The sequence below is a fragment of the Pithys albifrons genome, chromosome Z (genome assembly GCF_047495875.1).
Source record: "Pithys albifrons albifrons isolate INPA30051 chromosome Z, PitAlb_v1, whole genome shotgun sequence".
In the NCBI taxonomy this organism is placed as follows: domain Eukaryota; kingdom Metazoa; phylum Chordata; class Aves; order Passeriformes; family Thamnophilidae; genus Pithys; species Pithys albifrons.
Window position 1 is genome coordinate 8,340,781 of NC_092497.1, and position 21,021 is coordinate 8,361,801.

The following is a 21,021-nucleotide window of genomic DNA, read 5'->3' on the forward strand; positions in this document are numbered from 1 at the left end:
TGTCAGATCTCAGAAGCGAAGCAAGGTCAGGCCCAGTTAGTACTCGGATGGGAGACCTCCTGGGAATGCCGTGTGCTGTAGGTTCTAGTCCTGAGGAGTTCACTGTCACCGTCCAAGCTTGCTTGGCCATGGCAGGTTAACCTTAGGAGTGAAAGGGTGGGGCCAGTTCTGTGCACGCTGTGCCTCACCTAAAAAATCCACTGCACAGGCCCGAAGGACACACCCACGTGGGGAGAGCCCAGCCCAAATCTTAGTTCACAATGCCTGGCCATACACATACATACAAGTCTCACCTGGTAGAAGGCCATTAAGCTACAAAGCACAGAGGATTCACAAGGCAGTGGCATGAAAGGCTCTTACAGGCCATGTACAATGGATGCCTAATAGAAATACACCTGGCACCAGAGGATGCAGCAAACTCACTGCATTCACAAACTACACAATTCTCCAAATTACAATCCATTTGTAAGGGACACATAAAGACTACAAGGCCTATTATAACCCAAAAGTTGTATTTATAGGCTTGCGGCTGCTCACAGCTTTCAATTTAGATTTAGAAAGCTTCAGTTTTCCTCCTGTTGTGAATAAAATATTCCATATATAGAGACTATTTTCTCCTTCTTAGCACTGGGAAATACGACCTTTAGGACATTCTGGCTTAGTTCAAGTGATTTGGCTGCATTTTCCCTTTCCTTGTTCCTTTTCAATTGAAGGTTGTATAATTCAACCTCATCTGCAAAGCCCAGGGAAGCTTTGCAGAACAACATACTAATCTATTACAAAGCAGCAACTGGTAAAGAACTATTTATTTACTCTTAAATGCACACTTCCTAAACAAGCACTCTGCAGTATTTTCTTGTACAAAATAAGAAGGTTTGTAATGCCACTACCTAATTCTGAAAATCAACTTCAAAAATAAAAGCAGAGCAACAGTTATTTCAAAGCTGTAGAACATGTAGAAGACACTCAGGAAAACAAAAAGACTGCCAATTTAAACTGAGTTACTGAGATCCAACGAGTCTTGATGCAAATGAGACCACTTGATACCTAAAGCAAAGCCATCCTACCAAAAATATCCATAGACAAACCTGTATTTGTGTTTGACCAAACACAGGGTGACACCTTTGCTAATAGCTCACAGGGAGAAGGGACTTTTAAAATCTTTTCTCCCTTCTACACTGCTGTCACTGCTGTGCACTTCAGCCTCTCTGGCCCTTGGCACAGTCACCTCTATGAAAGCTACACAAGTATTGCAATTTGACTAACAAGATTAGCAAATCCACGCTTGACTCGTTCAATAAGGTGTTGATGCATGCAGATACATTTGCCAAAATTACTTCAACCAGGAGGTATCAAATCTCGCCGGAGCGCCGTCTATTTTCAGTCCCTAATCCCTAAACCTTTCTAACCTGCATATAAGACAAAAAAAGAGGGGAGGGGGGAAGGGAGCTGCAAAGGAAGGAGAGGAGATAATGATGCCCGCCGCGAAGGCAGCCGATCAGGAGTGTCTCCCCCAGCCCCTGCACACGCAGCCAGTGCCAGCTGTAGGCCAATTAAACCCAGCCGCTCGCAGGTGTTCACAGAAATGAGTAACACAAAAGAAATTCGCACTTCAGAACTGCAATATTTAAAAGCTTTGAGGTGGAACCAAGAAAGATAAAAGCCCGAATTAAGTTTATTGCCACCTTGTGCTTCACTCTAATGCAGGTTTTGAACAGGGCCTCCCATTGGTATTAAAACTTGGATGAACATCTGCATTTAAAATACAGGAAAGTGAGCACGTGAAGTGCTTTTAAAACGCCAGTTGCCATAGAAGATAGGGGGCTTTAGTATATGCTCATTTATTATCATAGTTGTACGGCAATATGGTAAAATATATTTGCCAAGTGGGCAATACAAGCTCAACTCTAAGTCAACATAATATGCTAGATTGCTTAGATTTTCATAAATATTTTTGGTGCTTATTTTCCCTAAACATAACTCTCATTTCCCAAAATAACAATTTCTTTAATTTTTAATGAGAACAAAACCATGGCAAGATCTGATCATGCTCTCTTACGGTTCAGATTAAAAACCACAAGAGGGAAGAAAAAGGAAAATAGAGGCAGCCCCCTGACAACTCTCCATGTTCTCTTAAGTGGTCGAGTGACAGGAACTATCCGATAAGTGAATTCTCTCCCTCTCTCCACAGAGCAGCAAGCAAAGTATCTGTAAAATGAATTTCTATTTGTGGCCCTATACCAAAAATAAGTATACAAATTAACATCCAAATGTCTTTAATTCCCATGATATGTCTATTAAGCAGCAATTCTCCATAAGGCTGTTTAGCTATCCAAACAGCAGCCTAAAATTATTATCTCTATAAGCCTTCCATAACTTATCACTCAGTTCCTATGAAAAGCCATTAATTTTGGCCTCTCTCTATCTTGGTCTCACAGGAAATATTCTGCAAAGGGATGTAATAAAAATGTGATTTCTGCCATCATTTCATTAAAATTCCCTGTTAAATTTCTATCTGAACAGTGTACATAATATAAAAAAACTCAGGGCTCTTATTAATGGTGCTGTTCCTTATGATACGGACTTTAAAAAATAATGAAGACCATTTCTTACTTGTAAGAATATTGTTCATTTTTCATTCCTATTAAAATTTAATCTGGAAGTTGTTTAAAAATGTTTAAGTTTCATTACATTTCAACATCTTAAGAAGGGGAAAGAGCTAAGCAAGTTCATGAGCAGGAATGCTGCCACTCATCTGTCTCTTCCACTGTTATCTCAACAGTAAATCGCTCAAGGTATCCATGACTCACCCGCAACACTTTTACTACTCACCCATCTCATGAAAGTGCTGTGACACAATGTTTGCTGAAGACCTTCAGCTCCATAGGTGGAGGATGACAGAGAACAGAGGAGCAAGATGCTTCCTCCACAGTACCTCTGAAGTTTTGGGAGAGGGTTTTTGGAGGATTTGGTTGGGGTTTTTGGAGTGGGTTGTTTCGTTTGATTTGAATTATGGAGGGGCAGTGAGTATTTTTTGAGGATTTAAGTAAGCTGAAATCAATGCAGAACATTGTGGTTGATACACAATAAAAACAGCACTAAAAGTCACTAAGTCTTCAATATGGGAGCATTTTTAGCAAACGCTCTACCGAGATGCAAACCCAAACTGCCTTTTAGAAACTGGAGTAGAACCATAGCCTGATTCTCAAAAGCGGAAACCAGGCAGCTTTGCCCACAGCAATACCAACTTAATTCACATTTTAAGAGTTTTTTAGAAGGAACTAGTGGTCTTCTCTCTTCTTCCTTACCTGTCAATACTCCATGATAAGACACGAGTCCACACTTGCACCCAGGAGTACCACACCTACCTGAGCTGCTGTGCTGCAAGGGCACATGGGCAGGGCATATCTCTCTGCACACTGCAGGACAACTTAACAAGTTTAAGTCAAGAGAATGAGACATTCTGCAGCAACACTGAGTTAAATGAACTGACAGTAACCACCAAGAAAACTAAAATTAAACTATCAGAACTAGGGCACGCATCTCTCTACAAACACTGTGCTTAAGCACTTTCTACAATCAGGTCTTTTATTCAGGGGTTTAATTTTAGACATCTAAGTATAAAAATTCTGGCCCATACATTTAATGGAAGCGTGCAATTGCCAAGCCGAGAATGTTAAATCTAATTTTAGTTTTTCTTTGCGCACTTGTTTTTTCACACAATTTCTGCAACTGAATAGAAAAATATCTGTGATATTTTCTGGACTGTATTCACAATACTCAATTTAGTCATTGCATGTGGTGTAGTTATAAAGCCTACTCCAATGAGTTGGAGCTTTTTCATTATTGACAGTGAGATCAACATTTCATTCTCAGCAATCGAAGTATTTTCTGGGAATACTTTTTTAGTTCTGAGAAGATTTCTATTAAAATTAATGTTAATGCATTGTGATCTGCACACATCCTAAATTAGAAACTAAAAGTTGCCTGAAACTCTTTCTTTTAGATCTTTTTATGCAACTATCACCTAGCTATTGTGCTACAGGCAAATTTTTGAATTTTCTTCCTCACACAGATGGTTTCATAACAGGGATATATTGATTTAAGCTAGTTTCATTACTACTAATGCTCTGCTAAATTTTAAAGACAACGCAATATTGAACAGAATAATGTGTTCTATTAATAAGCATGCTATTGAAATACTGAGCAGATTTATTGCATTTGGATGTTCAAATAAACACTAAGATCATTTTCTATAAATCACCTCCTGCCTGAAAAGATGACTGAAATGGAATTTGATTTTTGGAAAAAAGTAATAAAGGCAACAAAAAATTGTTTGAATAATTAACCAATGGATTTTAATCAAAAAGAATATTCTCTAATCAGACATATGTGGGCCTTGTTTAAAGCAGTCCTAATTCCCACAGATACAAAGGACCTCCAAATGCAGTGGCTGTAGCAAAAGTTTGAGGAAACGAGTTTAAAAAGAGATTCAAGGGCTGTTTTGTAAATGAAATAAAGCAAAGATGGCAAAACTTTTAGTCCACACTGCACAGCACTTGGCTCTTGCACACATACTTAAGCTGGCTCGGGAACCAGAAGTTAAGTATCCATGTCAGTGCAGTATCTGCTTGAGCCTGCTAATTAAGCTTGCTGAGAAGAACTAATTACTGATGCAGCTCTACTGCTTCTGGAAGCTGAGCTAATACCCCTAACGCCATACAACATATCAGGATCAGGCTGTTGGGAGCAGGCTCAGGTACCTGACCAAAGCAGGGCACAACCATGCCCTTAAGTAATTCATTTCTGATATCAAACAACAAATAAAGATCCTTTTTCTTCACTGGTGACCTGGCATGTGATCTCCCACAGGCCCGCTCCTCTGTGCCTCATCTGCCACATACAGAAAATGCTCTTGCAAGAGTGCCTTGAAAGACAGGAAAATAAGCACCTTCTGATCGCGAGCGTAACTGCAAACGAGGGTTTGCACACACTGAAATCTTCTTCATTAACTCTGCAACAAAGCATCCTCATTTCCTGCATTCTTGATTGCCACAAATATCGTGCTAAGCGCTCAGGTTAAAAGAGAATGCTTTAAGCCATTTTCCAGCACAGATTTGAGCTGCCATAAAACATTCGCTTCCTATCTTGCTCTAACAGTTCTCCATAAGAATACTGCTAAAATTACATGGGAATCCAAGCTGAGGGGGGAAAAAGCAAGATGGTAATCAGAATAGCAAGCCCTGCTAGGGCTAACAACAACTGTTGGTTACTACTGCTAGAAGATAACAGCGAGGCAGGCACAGAGCACCGCTGTGCACTCAGCAAGCTCATATGGCAATATGCTCCGTGGACACACTTGTCTCTCCATCTCTACTATCACCACTACATATTTTCTTTCATTTCTCTGTTGCCTGTATCCTGAACTGTAAGCTGGACAGGACAGGAACTATATTTTATTTACATGTGCACCATCTGCCGAAATGACTCCAAGACTGATGACTGTGGTCCCTCCATTTCCCAGCACCTCTGCAGTGACACAAATAAACTAGAAAATCTGAATTTTGTTTCTAGTTTATTACAGCAGCTGACAACCCCTGACAGCTCCCTTGGCTGTTATTAGGTATTTCCAGGCTCAGGACCCTGTTTCCCAGACCACCACCACCAGCTCCATTGTTGAAGTGCCTGACTGCCCAGTATGGAGCCCATACTGGGTGTGAGTATCAATCTGTGCTTCTGCAAAATTGCAGCGTGGGCCAGAAATCTCTGCCTTCCTTTAATATTCATGCTACACCTCAAAGAATGGAGCTTGAGCTTCTAAACACTAACACAATACAAACAACTACAATAATTTTTTACAACCTGCCATTTTTGCTTGCACACGCTGTACAGCCTACAAAAGGTTATGCATATAAAATTGTTGGGTTACAGTTATTATCTTGTTAGAAAGAACATTTTAAGAGCGTTTGAGGAATGAAAGGACTTTTTTATATTAATATTTCAGTAAAACTATGAGTGTGCAGTCCTTGTGTCTGATGTATGAAAAACTCATTTCAACTCAGCAATCCAGCATAACTGCAACCTCAAATCCCAACGTGTCTCCAAAATCTTAAAGACGTAAAGCTAGGCCATGGTCAAACCCTAACCCAACCAACCTTCGCTACTTCAGCAGAGATATTCCACTACCTAAACAAGCTCTCTAATTACAGCTTGGTAGAAATCTCTGCCTGTCAGATACTAAATCTTTTTAATCCCAATACTGATTACGTGTATTTTAAAATGTTCCTAACAATTATTGTCATTACAGAGGATCTCTCAGTGTCCTGTGCTACATCCTTTCTACCATTCCTCCAATCATTTTATTCCCTGCCCATATTCTCTCTACAGCCTCTCACAAAAGCATAAAAGCCTTTTTTTAATTAAATGATCTCATCTTTGATGGGCAGCTTAACTTCACAAACTTAAGACACCTGCTGTGAAGGAAAAGCACATGTTACCCTTACTTACAGAGTAAATGACAGAGTTTCTTCTAAGTTTGAAAGAAATATCAACCCCAGATATTCACAAAGCCCTCTTACCAACTCTACATGCATTTATAGATAATCTTCATAATGCTTATCAGAGAAGATTACCCTCTCAAGAAACAATAACCTGGATTAATTCTTCTTCTGAGAGTATCTACCGAGATAACATTATCACAGTCCACAAGCACCATCAACAGAGCATGGCTACATCATCTCCCTGTTCCTCCACTTGAACACTTTTCTGTTTCTACCCTTTGTCTTATTTTCATTCTAGTCTTATATTCCCATTTCACCCATTTACTGTTAATCTCTAGGTAATAACTTCTGTAACAAACAAGTCACAATGAGTGCTTTAGGTAAACATTATGTAAATGTCAGAGGTCTTCTGCTTATTTTCAATCATTATCTATCTATATTGGCTTACCACTTAAATTATTTGTTGATTACTATGAGCCCTCTTCTCACTTACATCCTAAAATAAGCTTTAAAAATTAAGTTAATAAAAGAAATGAGGACTAAGCACCTCAAGTCTTACTAACATACAGTCTTCATCAAGGCACTCAAGATTCTTCCAAGCATTCTTCTTTAAGGCAGAAACCCCTTTCAGCTGGCATGCTTCAGATTACTTTCCCTGCTCCAACCTCTCCAAACAAGGGGAACAATAATGAAGTGGACCTTAGAAGTACCACTGGTAATTAGCTCACTACCCAGCCAGCACCAGTACCTGGTGTTAATCCTTTGGATTCCATGAACAGGCACATTACCACACACTCAGTCTAATGAGATGTGAAAACTCATGTTTCACCAGAGGTTCTAAGGCTTATTTCTGGAAAAAAGGAAAAACAACATTCAAAAATAGGAATCTGAGGAGACTAACAGCACCACTGGCATTTAAATGGTTTGCTATTTTGCATGAATGCTTCTTATGGCTATTTTTTATCTCAGAAAGAAAAAAGATAAACTTGATTCACCATGCTTACCCAAGCCCAACTGTTCTTATTTCAATAGAGGGCTTTAGTGCAAAGGGGTAATGCCATTATGAATCATGACAGTGCTTTGTTCTTGTGCTTTTCAAGCACAGAACTTGAAAAGCTTTACAAGTGCTGGTGGGAAGCCCTGTTGACCTCACTGTACAAATAGTGAACTTAGGCACAGAGAGCTGAAGTAATTATCCAAAGGTCACAGACTGAGTCAGTCTAAGATGCAGGACAAGAACCCACTTATATTGACTTCCCAATTCTCTAATGGAGCATCACCCCCCTACTGCAATGAAGTTTTAAGTGTAAATCAATAACTGAGGTCACCAAAAACTTTCTGCATGCAGATTGCAATGAAGTCACCCTCTAAGAAAGCAATGACAAAAGGGAAGGTGCTTAATGAATTTTTCAGTGGTTCTCACATAAGGATACAGCTCTCCAGGAGGAGGTGAGAGGAGAGGACAGTCGCTCAGGAAGCCCTGTAACAGGGCTGCAGCGACAAATCATTACTCCCAGAACACTGCTCAAGGAAAGGTAACGCTGCCGTCTTCCAAATGCCGGGTTATAAAACCCTTCACACATACAATATTTAAAACCATGAATTACCTCCGAGAATGTATCCAAACATCTAACAGTATCAAGTCATGCTAATGGTTATCTGTTTATAGGTCAGAAGGGCAGTAAATTATTGCAATGGAAAGTAGTAAAGCTGCATTGTATCTAGTTGTGCTGCTTAACAGGTGATAGTGAAAAGTAGGTGATGCATGGAAACTTCAAGTTTTTATAGCTCCTGCCTCAATCTATATTCACTTATATAAAGATGTCACATTTTTAAACATTTAAAAGTCAAATTGTCTGGAGCATAGATTCATATAAAATTTATTTTCAGAAACTGATATTTAGCCTACTGCTATCAGACTTGATTGCTCTTATGTATAAGCTTTATTCAGGTTTCTACAGGTTTGAAAATACAAAGACTGACATTTCAGATCCCATACTCAAGTGTGTCATTAACCAGAAATTGAAATGGGAACATTTCCACTTTCTCAGAAATACCCAGTTTGTTAGGATGATAACTGCACTAACTGCTTTTGAGTTTTTGGGAAGCTACTAAATATGACTCCAACACAGACAGGAAGGAGGAGTCACAATGGCAAAAGAAAAATCCTGCACAATATGCCCCAAGAATTAAATAGTTTCAAAGATCTGCCAAAATAGCTATTTGAAAGGGGCTAATGGCAAAAACTGTTTTATTCTGTTTATGTCAAAGACACGTTTGTCAGGCACTGGACAGCCAGACAAATCAAGGTCTAATTAGTTCAGTCAATTCCCTCAGTTTTATCCTTTCAGTCTACATTGAGTTATTAAAGCATCAGAAATAAAATGCTACTGAGACAGCAATAAGGGAAATAAGATGTCAGAACTCTATTAACAATGGCATTTTCAGGAAGCAATGTAAATAGAAAATCAAATTTATGCAAGAAATATATATCAGTAAGTAATACTTAATTTAATCATCCTGCATTTATCTTCAAAGCAGCTTTCATGTCCAACTGATTTTTAAAAAAACTTTTCAACACATTGACATTGTGACTTCTTTGGAACAGTGACCATCATTCAGATTCAAATTCAGATGCCTACCCAATACAAGAGGATATTGGTCCCCAATCCAAATAGTGCAGTTGTACAAATAACAGTATGTGACTAATAATTTATTCCACCCTCGACATTTAGCCAGCTCAGAGAGAACGTGTGACAGTTAAGCAGTTGCAAGATAAAAAGAACCGGAAAATGCCACATTCAACTGAAATGACAGGAAATATTTAGGTAGACAGAATGTAATAAATTTGGCAGACTTATGGGAGTTTAATTGCCCCTTTGTGAAAAGAGATAAATACATGTAAAAACTGTAACTGTGAGGACCAGTTTCTGGGAGGAACAGCTTTCTGTTAGGGGTGTCTAAATCTTCATTACTTGAATATGATCATCACAGAGAGGAAATTCTCCCGACCCACATCAGTGGTGGCTGTGCTGGCAGCAGCAGCTCTCAGCTCTGTGCCTGCTTTTGTGCAGGCACTGAAAGGACAGTGGCCTCCTGCCCCAGAGACATTGTCACAGGTACCCACAGCTTCCTGGGCTTACACTGGTCCACATTTGCTAACACAGAGAGTGGGGATGTTTCCTACATTAGGCAGTATCTGCCACAAATTACTGAGCCTTATTTGGCCCCAGGTGATGTAGGATGCACTCTTTTCTTCCTTCCCCCTACCACTGTTAAGTATCTCTACTATGCTGACTGGCAAGTCCCACTTTAGATCTCACTCAAGTCATCCCGTCCATCACACCACGATATCGAAAGATTCTGTCACTAACACAGAGGGGAAAAAATTGGTGATTTCACCAAAGGTAAGGAGAGATGTCTCCTGGGCTTCTGAATATTTAAAAAATGACCAGCCCCCATTTTACAGTGTTTCTGACATTTCAAACTATTTCCATTATGTCCTAAAACTCTTTATTTCAAGTTAATTATAACAGAAGTATTAATCTCTTATTTCAATCTTTTAACTTTCTTCTGTTAAGGAGAAAAAGGTGTACAGGCCATAATGAACATCCCTGGTCTTTCCAGGTCTGTTTGGCAGGCTGCTCTCTGGAATTTGTTCCCACATAGAAGTGTATACATACGGATCCAAAAAGTTGAAGATAAATTACAAGGAATACTTAAAATATTTACTAATTTTAACAGAAGGGATTAATTTAACATGTGAAAAACCTTAATGAAAATTCTGAAAATCAATGAGCCAGACCAGAAAGTAGGTATTGGTAATAATTAGGACAATTAAACATGGTTCTACATATTACTTAGGGTGGTACACTTCTTGTTCAGTGTTGATCATATGAGGGATGACGCCATCTAATAATTCATTAAGATGTAAAATAAGTGTCTTAATATTTAAAAAAAAACAACAAGGACTTCAGAAAGCAGATGCCCAGATTCATCCAAACTGAATCATCTCCTGGATTTGAGTAACTTTCATAGAATCATAGAATCGATTGGGTGGGAAAAGACCTCTGAGATCCTCAAGTCCAACCCTTGGTCCAACTCCAGTCCCTTTACCAGATCATGGCACTCAGTGCCATGGCCAATCTCAGTTTAAAAACCTTCAGGGATGGGGAATCCCACCCCCTCTCTGGCCAGCCCATTCCAATGCCTGAGCACTCCCTCTGTTAAATAATTTTTTTCTGGTATCCAACTTAAATTTCCCCTGGCAGAGCTTGAGCCCGTGCCCCCTTGTCCTATTGCTGAGTGCCTGGGAGAAGAGACCAACCCCCACCTGGCTGGAACTTCCCTTCAGGTAGTTCTCGACAGTGATGAGGTCACCTCTGAGCCTTCTCTTCTCCAGGCTAAACAACCCCAGCTCCCTCAGCCTCTCCCCACAGCACTTGTGCTCCAGTCCCTTCCCCAGCCTTGTTGCTCTTCTCCGGACCCGCTCCAGCCCCTCAATATCCTTTCTGAACTGAGGGGCCCAGAACTGAACACAACACTCAAGGTGTGGCCTCATCAGTGCAGAGTACAGGGGAAGGGTCACTGCCCTGGGCCTGCTGGCCACGCTATTTTTGATAGTACAGGATCCCATTGGTCTTCTTGGCCACCTGGGCACACCGCAGGTGCCTCCCACTTTCACTCTTGCCATGTCCTTTTAGTAAGAATTACCTTACATACAGAGAAGTTCCACACAAACTGAGCTCTCCTTACAGTATCTTATAACTAGACCCACAATTCAACTTTGAATTTACACAGCATTTCAAATTCACTGAGCTTGCATGCTCTAACAAACACTGGGCATCATCTCCTATTTAAAGAGGAACAAACTAATCCAGAAAGCAATTAAATAACTTGATGGCAATACAGTAACAGAACAGAATTAGATCCCAATTCATCTGCTTGCCAGCCCTCACCTACCTAGCAGACCACAGCAGCAGTCCCAGTAGCACACTTGCAGGGAGAATTCTCATAGTCAGCACAAGTAATGAAAAATATTAATCAAAACTTGTCATGTCCCTTTAATGACATTCCCATGGAAAAATGAAAAACAAGGGTCTAAATATTTAAAGAACTTCTTGAATGTGTGTCTGAACTCTCAGTTCTGCAAGTGAAAAAGGACTGCCTCCAGACATACTCTTGGCTCTGATTTTACCTGAAGCTTCAGAATCTACAGTAAGGATCTAAGATAGTATTTCAAAAGGCTGACATCAGTTCATTAACAAGAATTTTTAAGTTAAAAATACATAGATAGATATACAGACAGACAGATAGATAAAACTGAGACTTATTTTTGTGCTAAGATTTAGAAAAAGGAGAAAACAGTGTAATTTGAGAACCAGAAACAGTTTATATGTTTACACATGTATCAGTTCAAGTGTGAATGCTGAACTTCTGCAGGTGCTTCAGCCATAGGTTTGTCTTCAACAGGTGCTACACATGGGTTTGCAGAAAAAGAGGTTACTTACAAATCAGTCTGCCTGTACATTCACATGACGCTTGCACATGCACCCAGGTACACAGAACAGGAAAATTTTTGCATTGGCAGTGCTGGCCAGAAGCAAGTCCCTCCCATACGTATGCCGATACCAGAACAACACTGTGCATCCGAGGTCCTCTAGTCCTCTCAACCTCAAAATTTCCAGGGACTCCAAGGAAGGGTACCTACACTTAATGCAAAAGTAACAGATAAAAATAACTGCCTCCTTCAACCTCATCCCTAACTGTGCACACACATTACAAGGGGCACTATCAAACACTCCAAAACCACAAATGGCAAGGCGTCCCAAAGTGCCTTACTGAATGAGCACTGAAGGATAAGTATTCAAAAGGAAGACTTCAGACAAGAACCTGCATTAACAGTGAAGTGATGAACGTATGCATCTCAGGAAAAAAAGTGTTCTCCAGAGCTGTCACTTGAAATCCAGACAAGTGACTTCAGTTGCTCACAGGCTGTACCACCTTTGCAGTCTCATGAGATCACTTAATGAGACAAGTTCTCCATTAAAATTTTCAGTCTCATTTTCCGTAACCATGAACACAAGTGGTTCCTGACTCAAAAGATGTTCTCAACATGATTGTGACTAAAAGCATTACTGCTGATGTCTAAAAGTCACAGCCTGCAAGAGCAGATCCTTGTGCTTGCCATGTAAGCGTCCAAGGTTCTTCCTTAGAATCATGGAATCATTTAGGTTGGAAGAGACCTCATCAAGTCCAACCATTAACCCAGCACTGCCACACTCACCACTAAACTGTGAGTCAAGTGCCACATCTACACACCTTCTGAATACCTTCAGGGATGAAAACTCCACCACTTCCCTGGGCAGCCTGTTACAATGACTGACCCCCCTTCAGTGAAAAAATATTTCCTTGTATCTGACCTAAACTGGTCCTGGTGCAACTTGAGGCCATTTCCTTTTGTCCTTCTCACTTGTTAGATGGGAGGAGAGACCAACCCCCATGTCACTACAACCTCCTGTCAGGTGGTTGTAGAGAATAAGAAGGTTCCTTCTGATCCTTCTTTTCTCCAGGCTAAACACCCATTGGTGCTTCAGCTCTACCTCATCAGACTTGTGGTCCAGTCCCTTTCCCAGTTCCATTGCCCTTCTCTGGACACGCTCCAGCACCTCAATGTCTTTCTTGTCATAAGGGGGGCCAAAACTGGGAACAGCACTCAAGGTATGGCCTCATCAGTGCCCAGTATAGGAGACTGTACTGTCAATGCCCTATTCATGCTGGCCACACTATTGGTGACACAGGCCAGGATGCCAGTGGCCTTTCTGCCCACCTGGGCACACTCTGCCTCAGGTTCAGCCACTGTCGACTGTCGACCAGCACCCCCCGGTCCTTTCCCACCAGGCAGCATTCCAGTCCTATCCTCAGCCTGGAGCACTGCAGGAGATTGCTGTGACCCAAGGGCAGGACTCAGCACTTGGCCTTGTTGAACCTCACACAACTGGCCTCGGCTCACTGATCCAGACTGTCCAGATCCCTCTGCAGAGCCTTCCCACCCTCCGGCAGACCAACACTCTCACCTAGCTTGGTGTTCTTCTCAAACTGACCAAGGCTGCTCTTGATCCCCTTGTCCAGATCATCAATAAAGGCTTTAAGCAGGGATAGCTACAGTACTTCTCCCTGGGGAACACCACTAGGGACCAGCCCAGCTGGATGCAATTCCATTCATCAGCACTCTCTGGGCCTGCCCATCAGCCATACTTTTTCCCCAGTGAGCAGTGCATGTGTCCAAGCCATGAGCAACCAGTTTCTCTGGGAGAATGCAGTAGGATACGGAGTCAAAGGCTTTACTAAGTTCCAGGTAGACAACTTTTCCAGCCTCAACCACCAAGCAGATCTCATCTGGGAAAATTCCTCTGTCTGAAATTTTAGAGCAGAGACATTCATCAGATGTTTTGTAAACTTGCTGACTTCAACTAAGATATTGATGTTCATGATTCAACTTCAGAGAGTAAGAGAGCTTTGGAAATTACACACCAGAAGACAGAAGACATCCTGAGCATTTTTCTGGCCTGGTCCAGCCAACAGAATTGCTATCACTCACAGAGGAGAGAAGAGGTGGGGAAAGATGTAACGTGTAATTAAATGCAACTATTAAAGATTGACATGATATTACTTCATTTCAAGGCAGAGATCAACTTCAAGGTAATCCAGACTTCCAAGAGAGGTCAGAGTACACCAGTTGCTTTTCCCTACTAGAAATCTTAGTAGGCAGCTTAGCCAGCCTAAGAATTCATGTATCTGTGTGGTTACCTCTGAGTGTTTTGATTTCAGACTGTTTTCTTGCATAAACAGAGAAACTTATGCACCCCTGTTTCTGTTGATGTTACAATGAAACATCACTGGCACATGACAGTCCTGAATGTCTGCATGGTCTGTTTCTACCCACGTTCCAAACTCTGAAATTTTAAGAGCAAATTTACAAAATGAGAAGAAATGTATATTACTATAAATCAAAGTGAGACATGTCAGACATGTTTTGGCAACTGCCATGAACAGATGGCAATCAAAAATTGTTATACAATGATATTTAATGCATTCATTGGATCAGAGACAGGTAATCAGGTTGCTTTAAGCCATAATCACATGCAACATGTATGCAGTCTGTGCTGATGCCACCTCACCAGTTACATTCCATTTATATAGCAGTGAGTCCAGCTGTCTCAAGAACTTTACAAATTTGTCCTGTGGTGGATAAAATCCCAGGAGGGGAGTCCTTACAAACTTCAAATGGTAAAGTGTGCAGCAGAGAAACTTTAAGTTTGAACATTTTTGCAGTTCAAAATGAAAGACTGAAGCTAAATCTTAGGGTATTCAGAACTAACTCAAAGAGATATTTCTGCAGGCAATCATCCTGGTACAGACAGATAACGAATTCCCACCTTCTTAGCTGAAAGAAAATTACACCCTTGGCTCTCATGAAAAATCTTTCTGCCATACAAAGACCAACCCATAGTGCCCTGAACTGATAATCACCTGGCTTTCATTAAATAAAGACACTTCTAATTAAACAACCTGATCAACACACAAAAATGTGTGCTTTACAGGCAAGAGATGGCAAGCAATTTATCTTTCAATATAGCAATCACTTACATCACGCTATCTGTAATCTACAGTGATGAATAAAGGTATTTAGATTATGAAGTCCTAGATCAGCCTACAGACTCTATTCATTTCAACAGCAAGAAACAGCAACTCTAATCGTTTCCACTTTAAGAAATAGGAGTCCAACTGATGGACTATTGCTACTGGCCAAGAAACATTTTCACTTTTTGGTTTTTCACACATTCTCACAAGATGATGACCCTCATGAAGGACTAGTGAAAATACAGAAGAGAGTCACAGAGAAGTCCAGATTAGAAGGCAATTCTGCTACTTATCTAGTCTAAGCCTCACCAAAACAAGGTCACCTTAAAAATTACTTTAAGTTTCTGGGTCAATTGAGCTTTTGAAAGTCATCAGCACTGGTTTTCAGCAAGTCAGGAACTCCAGGAATGTAATATTAATCACAACATACATGCCACATTTAGAGAAATCAGAGAAGTCCAGGAAGCAGGAACTGGGGAGTTAAGGAGGTTGTAAACACATGAGAAACTGATTTTCGAGAGCCTTAACTTTTGAAAAAGGAAGGCCAAATACCACTGAACCAAAGGGCATGCACACAGGTCAAATAGACTACACAACAGAAGTGCCAGCATATGGATGGGCAGCTGAGATCCTTACACTCCTAATGACTGACAGGTAAACAGGTAACTCTGCAAAGTGAAGGATACAAAAGAAGTTTTCTTCCTCAGGGTCTGTCACATAATACAAAACCTTTGAGAGCAAGTGCATCCTTAGGCAGCCTTGAATCCACTGAAAAAAGCCTTACTCCTGCTTCAGAGGGAGAGGATGCTGGTCAGTATGGCCACAGCATACTCTCCCAAGGGCCACTAAAATGTTGCAGGAGAAGAATTGAAACATCAGATCTAAGAGTTTGTAAAGTGCTGCTCTTGCAGCAGACAGTCCCGCTACACATTTCTTAAATCCTCATACAAATCCAGAGATATCAGTTCACAAGAGTAACAGTATCATCAGAAACCTACAAAGCTGAAGGATGCTTTGGTCTTGGAGAACAGAAAAGAAAGTCACTGTCTTCTTTCCAGATTCATCTCCCAAGAGTAAAACACATACCAGAGAGGAGTATTCACCCAAGGAAAAGATTTCCATAGGAGGGGCAGTTTTTAAAGCAAAGTGGATGAAACTGAAAGAAACATCTTCAAAGAAAAGAAAAGGAAAATCAAAATATCTTAAAGAAAGTAGAGACAAGGCTGATTAAAGACCATAGAACAAAAAGACAGTAAAGTGGCACAGATCTCAGTTAAGTGTTGAGTGAGCTGAGAGTGAAGTGCTTATCACCAGGAATACAGCATCATTCCCACCCAGCAAGCAGACTGGGTGAGCTGAATGACACTACTGTGACACCCATTCCAGGGGACTGAGTGCAGGTGGAACTGTAATCTGAATGCTAGCAATACACAGGTACTTCAATACTGATGTTTCCTCTGCACTTAGGTATTTATATCCATCTGCATTGCTGTTCAGTGTTAGTATTTTTCCAGAAAAGACAGGTAAATTAACTGTGACCTAGTAACTTGGAGGTAAAAGTAAAAAACCATTATTTTTCTTTATGCTATTACAAGGTAGTCTATTACAGACCACCTTGTTCGAAATATCACTGCTAATCACTTTGAACACACTTGAAGAAGCACCCAAAATCTGACATTTTCAGTAAAAAACAGAGAGAATGAGGACAAAAACATTATCTCATTTTTACAGATAAGAGAGGCACAGAGAGAGATCAGAGAATTTGCAGAAAGTAACAGAGGTAAGGCAAGGCTATTCCCGACAGTTACTCATTCTAAAACTGTCTCTGTCTGGCCTTGCAAAATTATTCCAATACCCTTGGGTCCCTAGTCAAATTAGGTCTTTATTTATTATCCCAGTTCTCAAGTATCTTTCAGATGGGCTCATCCATTGTTCCTGTACAGCTGGGTAAACAGACAAAGTCAATTCTATCACGCAGGTTTACCTTATATCATTCAAAACCCTTTGCATATGTGGGGTTTTGTTTTCTTTAAACAATCTAAGAATGTATTTAAAGGTGACCTGTACTGAAAAAAAGAGAAATGAGAAAGTTTGGTGACAATCACAACGGAAAGACTTCCAAAGATTGATGTCTTTCAGTATCTTTATCAAAGGAAAAAAATAATAAATCAAATAATTGATGTTTGAAGATTTAATATGGAATCAAGCCTTATTAAGGTAAAAAAAAGAGACAATGATACAGAAAACAATCTTAGTCACTGACATGAAAGGAAAGCCAGGCTTTCTAGTTCCTGCAGAAAAAGGTTTCCCTTGGACTTCACTGTGAAATGACACAACTGAATTCAGTAATTTTTAAGATGAAGAAGTGACACAAGAGATACAGTAAAATTTGGAAAAAAAAGTAAAAAAAATTGGCCTCCTCAAAAGTCAATTTTTAAAGATTTTATGATATGCCCAAAGCAGACCACGTCCTTCAGGATGTTTGCATTGGTGTTTAGCACAGAGCAGTATCTCATTCCTAATGAGAGCCACTGGCAGACCCCAAACAGGAGGCAAACAACATACTACACAGGAGGAGGGGAGATGATACACTATTGAAAATAAATGCTTCATATTCCTTTCTGTCTATAATCCCACCACATATTGCTGCTTTTTCCACACAGGGAAGAACAACTGACACTTCTCACATACACACACACACACAACCCAAGAATCTTTGTGAATCAAGGGAATTAGCAGATGTGCTGGTAATCTTCCCAAATGAGAAAAAAAACCTGCCAGCTGTACTTGTAAATTCAAAGATTAACATTAATAAGCAGTGCCGAGACTACAGGTATTATCTTTCTTTAAGGTGACACAGCTCAAGAAGCCCAGTTCTGCAGAAACTTAACTGCCTGTCCAACTTTTGTGACTCAAGTCCTACCCTACACTGCAGAACATCTACAGATTCATCAGCCAGAGACTTGACAAAGCAAACTGGATTCTTGCCACTGTTTGAGATGGCAGTGAAGCAGCAAGTATATAAACTAGGTCAGACCTGATTACCTAGAACAAGGGCAATTTTCTTTACATGTCTGTGTAAAGCTTCTGAAAAGGGCAAAGACTAAACATTTTGGAGCTGCGGAGAGAACACCCAAAAATCATTTTTGATAGAAAAGTTTTAAGTACATTTTAATATGAATGGTATTTTCTATTAACAGCAAGGCAGAAGCCTATTTTTCAGTAGAGCTTTTCCTTTACACAAGTGCTATCTTTCTGAATCTGAGTCAACTTTAGTGACCACTTTAATATTCACTTTACAATTAATGCTTCTCTTTATGGGTTGGTAGAAGGTAAACCAATTTCAGTTCGGCTTCTAGGTATTGAATTTATTATAAAATGTTATGTACTTAAAACTCCTATAATGAAACCAGAGGCATCATGAGATATTAACCTAGAGTTAATGCTGGGAAGGCCAGTTTGAATAATTCAATTCATGTCACCTTAAGTATCTTTTCAAATGGAATTAACTTTATCTCACAAAAAAAGGAAGCTCCATGTTCCAGTTACTGATTATTGACTCCACGAGAGTTCTGACTTAAATCATCTTACCACCATCTTCCCAGCAATTTTATTTCACTACTACCAGGATGCTTCTTTACATTTTGAGGGCTGACTTTCGTTATAAAGAAGCAACATTAGGTAAGAGGAAAACATGGTTTCAGAATTACTGCTATCATTAGGTGATACTAAAACCAACAAAAATAAAAGTTAACACCAAAGTATCTGCATTAGTTCAGCACAGCTACAAACCAGGGCTGCATTTCAGCCACTGCAGTCAGTCCTTTGTGTCCCTTACAACTCCACCTCTTTTTGCAACAATGCCATCAATGTTTGGTAATGCTGCAGTTCTCTTGACCTGTTAATTGCCTTATTCAAACAGAAAGTCCTGCATCTAAACACTGAAAGGAGATGCTTTCAAATCTATGCCCAGAGGAAACTGACAGCTCATGGTCAGCATTATGGTAAAAGGGAGGGAGGCAGGAGATGTTAAGATTTAGGCATAGCTCTAGAAATCACCCCAAACAAATAAGTAGGAAATAGAAGGGAAAATGAGCGGCACCAAGGAAGAACAGCTCAGAACAGGTGGAACAAAGAAGTGCTTCAGTACAGAGCACAGCTGTGCAGTCCCACATTTCTGCAGGACACAGGAAAATCAGAGCATTGTACATCAAAACACAGCTACTCTGGTAAAATCAGTGGTATCCTGAAATAAGGAACCTTGATTATCTCTTCTAGACAGTTGAAAAGAAAATCATGTAGCACGGTGGTATATCTTGATTTAAATCCAGACATATCCAGGACTTTCTTAGGCCAGCCAAAAACAAGCAATATGGAAAAGATTACAAACTGATCTGGATTCAAACAAAGCTCAGGAAGACCTTCTTTAGCCTAATGTTTAAACACAACAGTTTTTGTCAGAGTCCAACTTAAAAGAGAAAGGGAGAGCACAAAAGCATCAACAGGGCAGAAAGAGCTAGTGTGGGCAGAACTTGGAGCATGAGGAAAACGTCCTGGGTTGGTCCCCTTCTAACCCTTCCCTGTCAAAAACCCCTCTCTGTTGTGCTCCCATGGGGGTAGTCCCCATCAAGGCAGACAGCAGAATGCCTGCCTGGCCTTCTGTGTTAAGACATGACTCAAACAGAACCACAAGAGACCCGTGGCACCACTCACAGTTCAGACATTAAGACAAAAGGTGTATGAAAATAACACAAAAGTACAATAACAAGCAGTCCAATGACCTTTCTTGGGTTATGAAAGCTACCACATGAAGGAGTGTGTTAGGGTGAGGCAGCTCTGCAAATCTCCCCACAGTTGCTGAGCTGAGAGGAGAAACAGAGCAGAAAAGTGCCTGTGCGGGGGGGGGGGGGGGAAATGGTAACAATTTATAAAGCGCCAAATGCCAAGAAAGAAAAAATTGAAGAGGAAGGCTAGAAGCTTCAGCAATGTTTTGCAAGCTGTAAAAAAAACAGTTCAAGCATGCTTTGACAGGTTTTTATCTATGCCTACAAAGCTTTGCACAGGGCAAGAGTACTATGGTACTTTCAGACCTATTAGGCTGGAGCTGTAGAGTATATAACCATAAATGAAATGTCAATGCAAACCTCGATATAATATCTGAATTTGCATTTGTGGACAAAAGTACCTGTAAGTACAGAAAAAAGAAATAATGGAATCAAAGAAGAGCTTGACAGAACTTTGCACATGAAACCAGAAAACAACTTTAAAGAAGTTTCTGTACATACATTGATTGAGTGATTAGGAAGAGAGCAGAACAAGAGGAGATGAACATGGATTGCTCTAAACCACCAGATGCTGATTTGACAGTCACTGAGCTGAAGGATTTCTATTATCTGCCTCCATGCTTTGGTGCTGTAGACGTGGTGACACCAGATACCTCCATTCTAGGGGCTAACCTAGTACAGGATAAGTGTATTTGAAGATAAAAGGCTAGAAATGAAATATTAAGCAGGGTAAAACCTGAGAGATGAACTGGCATCACCCCAAACACAGCTGCCATGTGTTCATATGGGCTTCTCTGGACTTTTTTCTGTGACATTTCCCACCAAGTTGAAAGCCACAAGTCACAACACAGACATCACTCATTCTCAGAGGAAAAGATTCTTGTTTTGAACTCAATGCGATCACAAAATGGAGGGCAGATAAAAATACAAAAGAATGGAAATGAAATGTTCATAAAGATTAAAAGCCTGACCAACAGTTCAATGTCCAACAATGTGTTTTACAAAAAAACCCCATCATCAGGATAAAAATCCAAGTCCTGATGCTGATGAAGTCAGAGTATTGCTACCTGCCCCATGAACAGAATTAGAAGACT

At 40.3% G+C, this 21,021-nt stretch overlaps 1 protein-coding gene across 4 annotated transcripts in view; it reads right to left on the reverse strand.

Moving 5' to 3' along the window:
- KIAA1328 (KIAA1328 ortholog) overlaps nucleotides 1–21,021 on the reverse strand; it is a 180,041-nt gene that overhangs the window by 84,724 nt on the left and 74,296 nt on the right. The gene's annotated exons all lie outside the window — the stretch shown is intronic.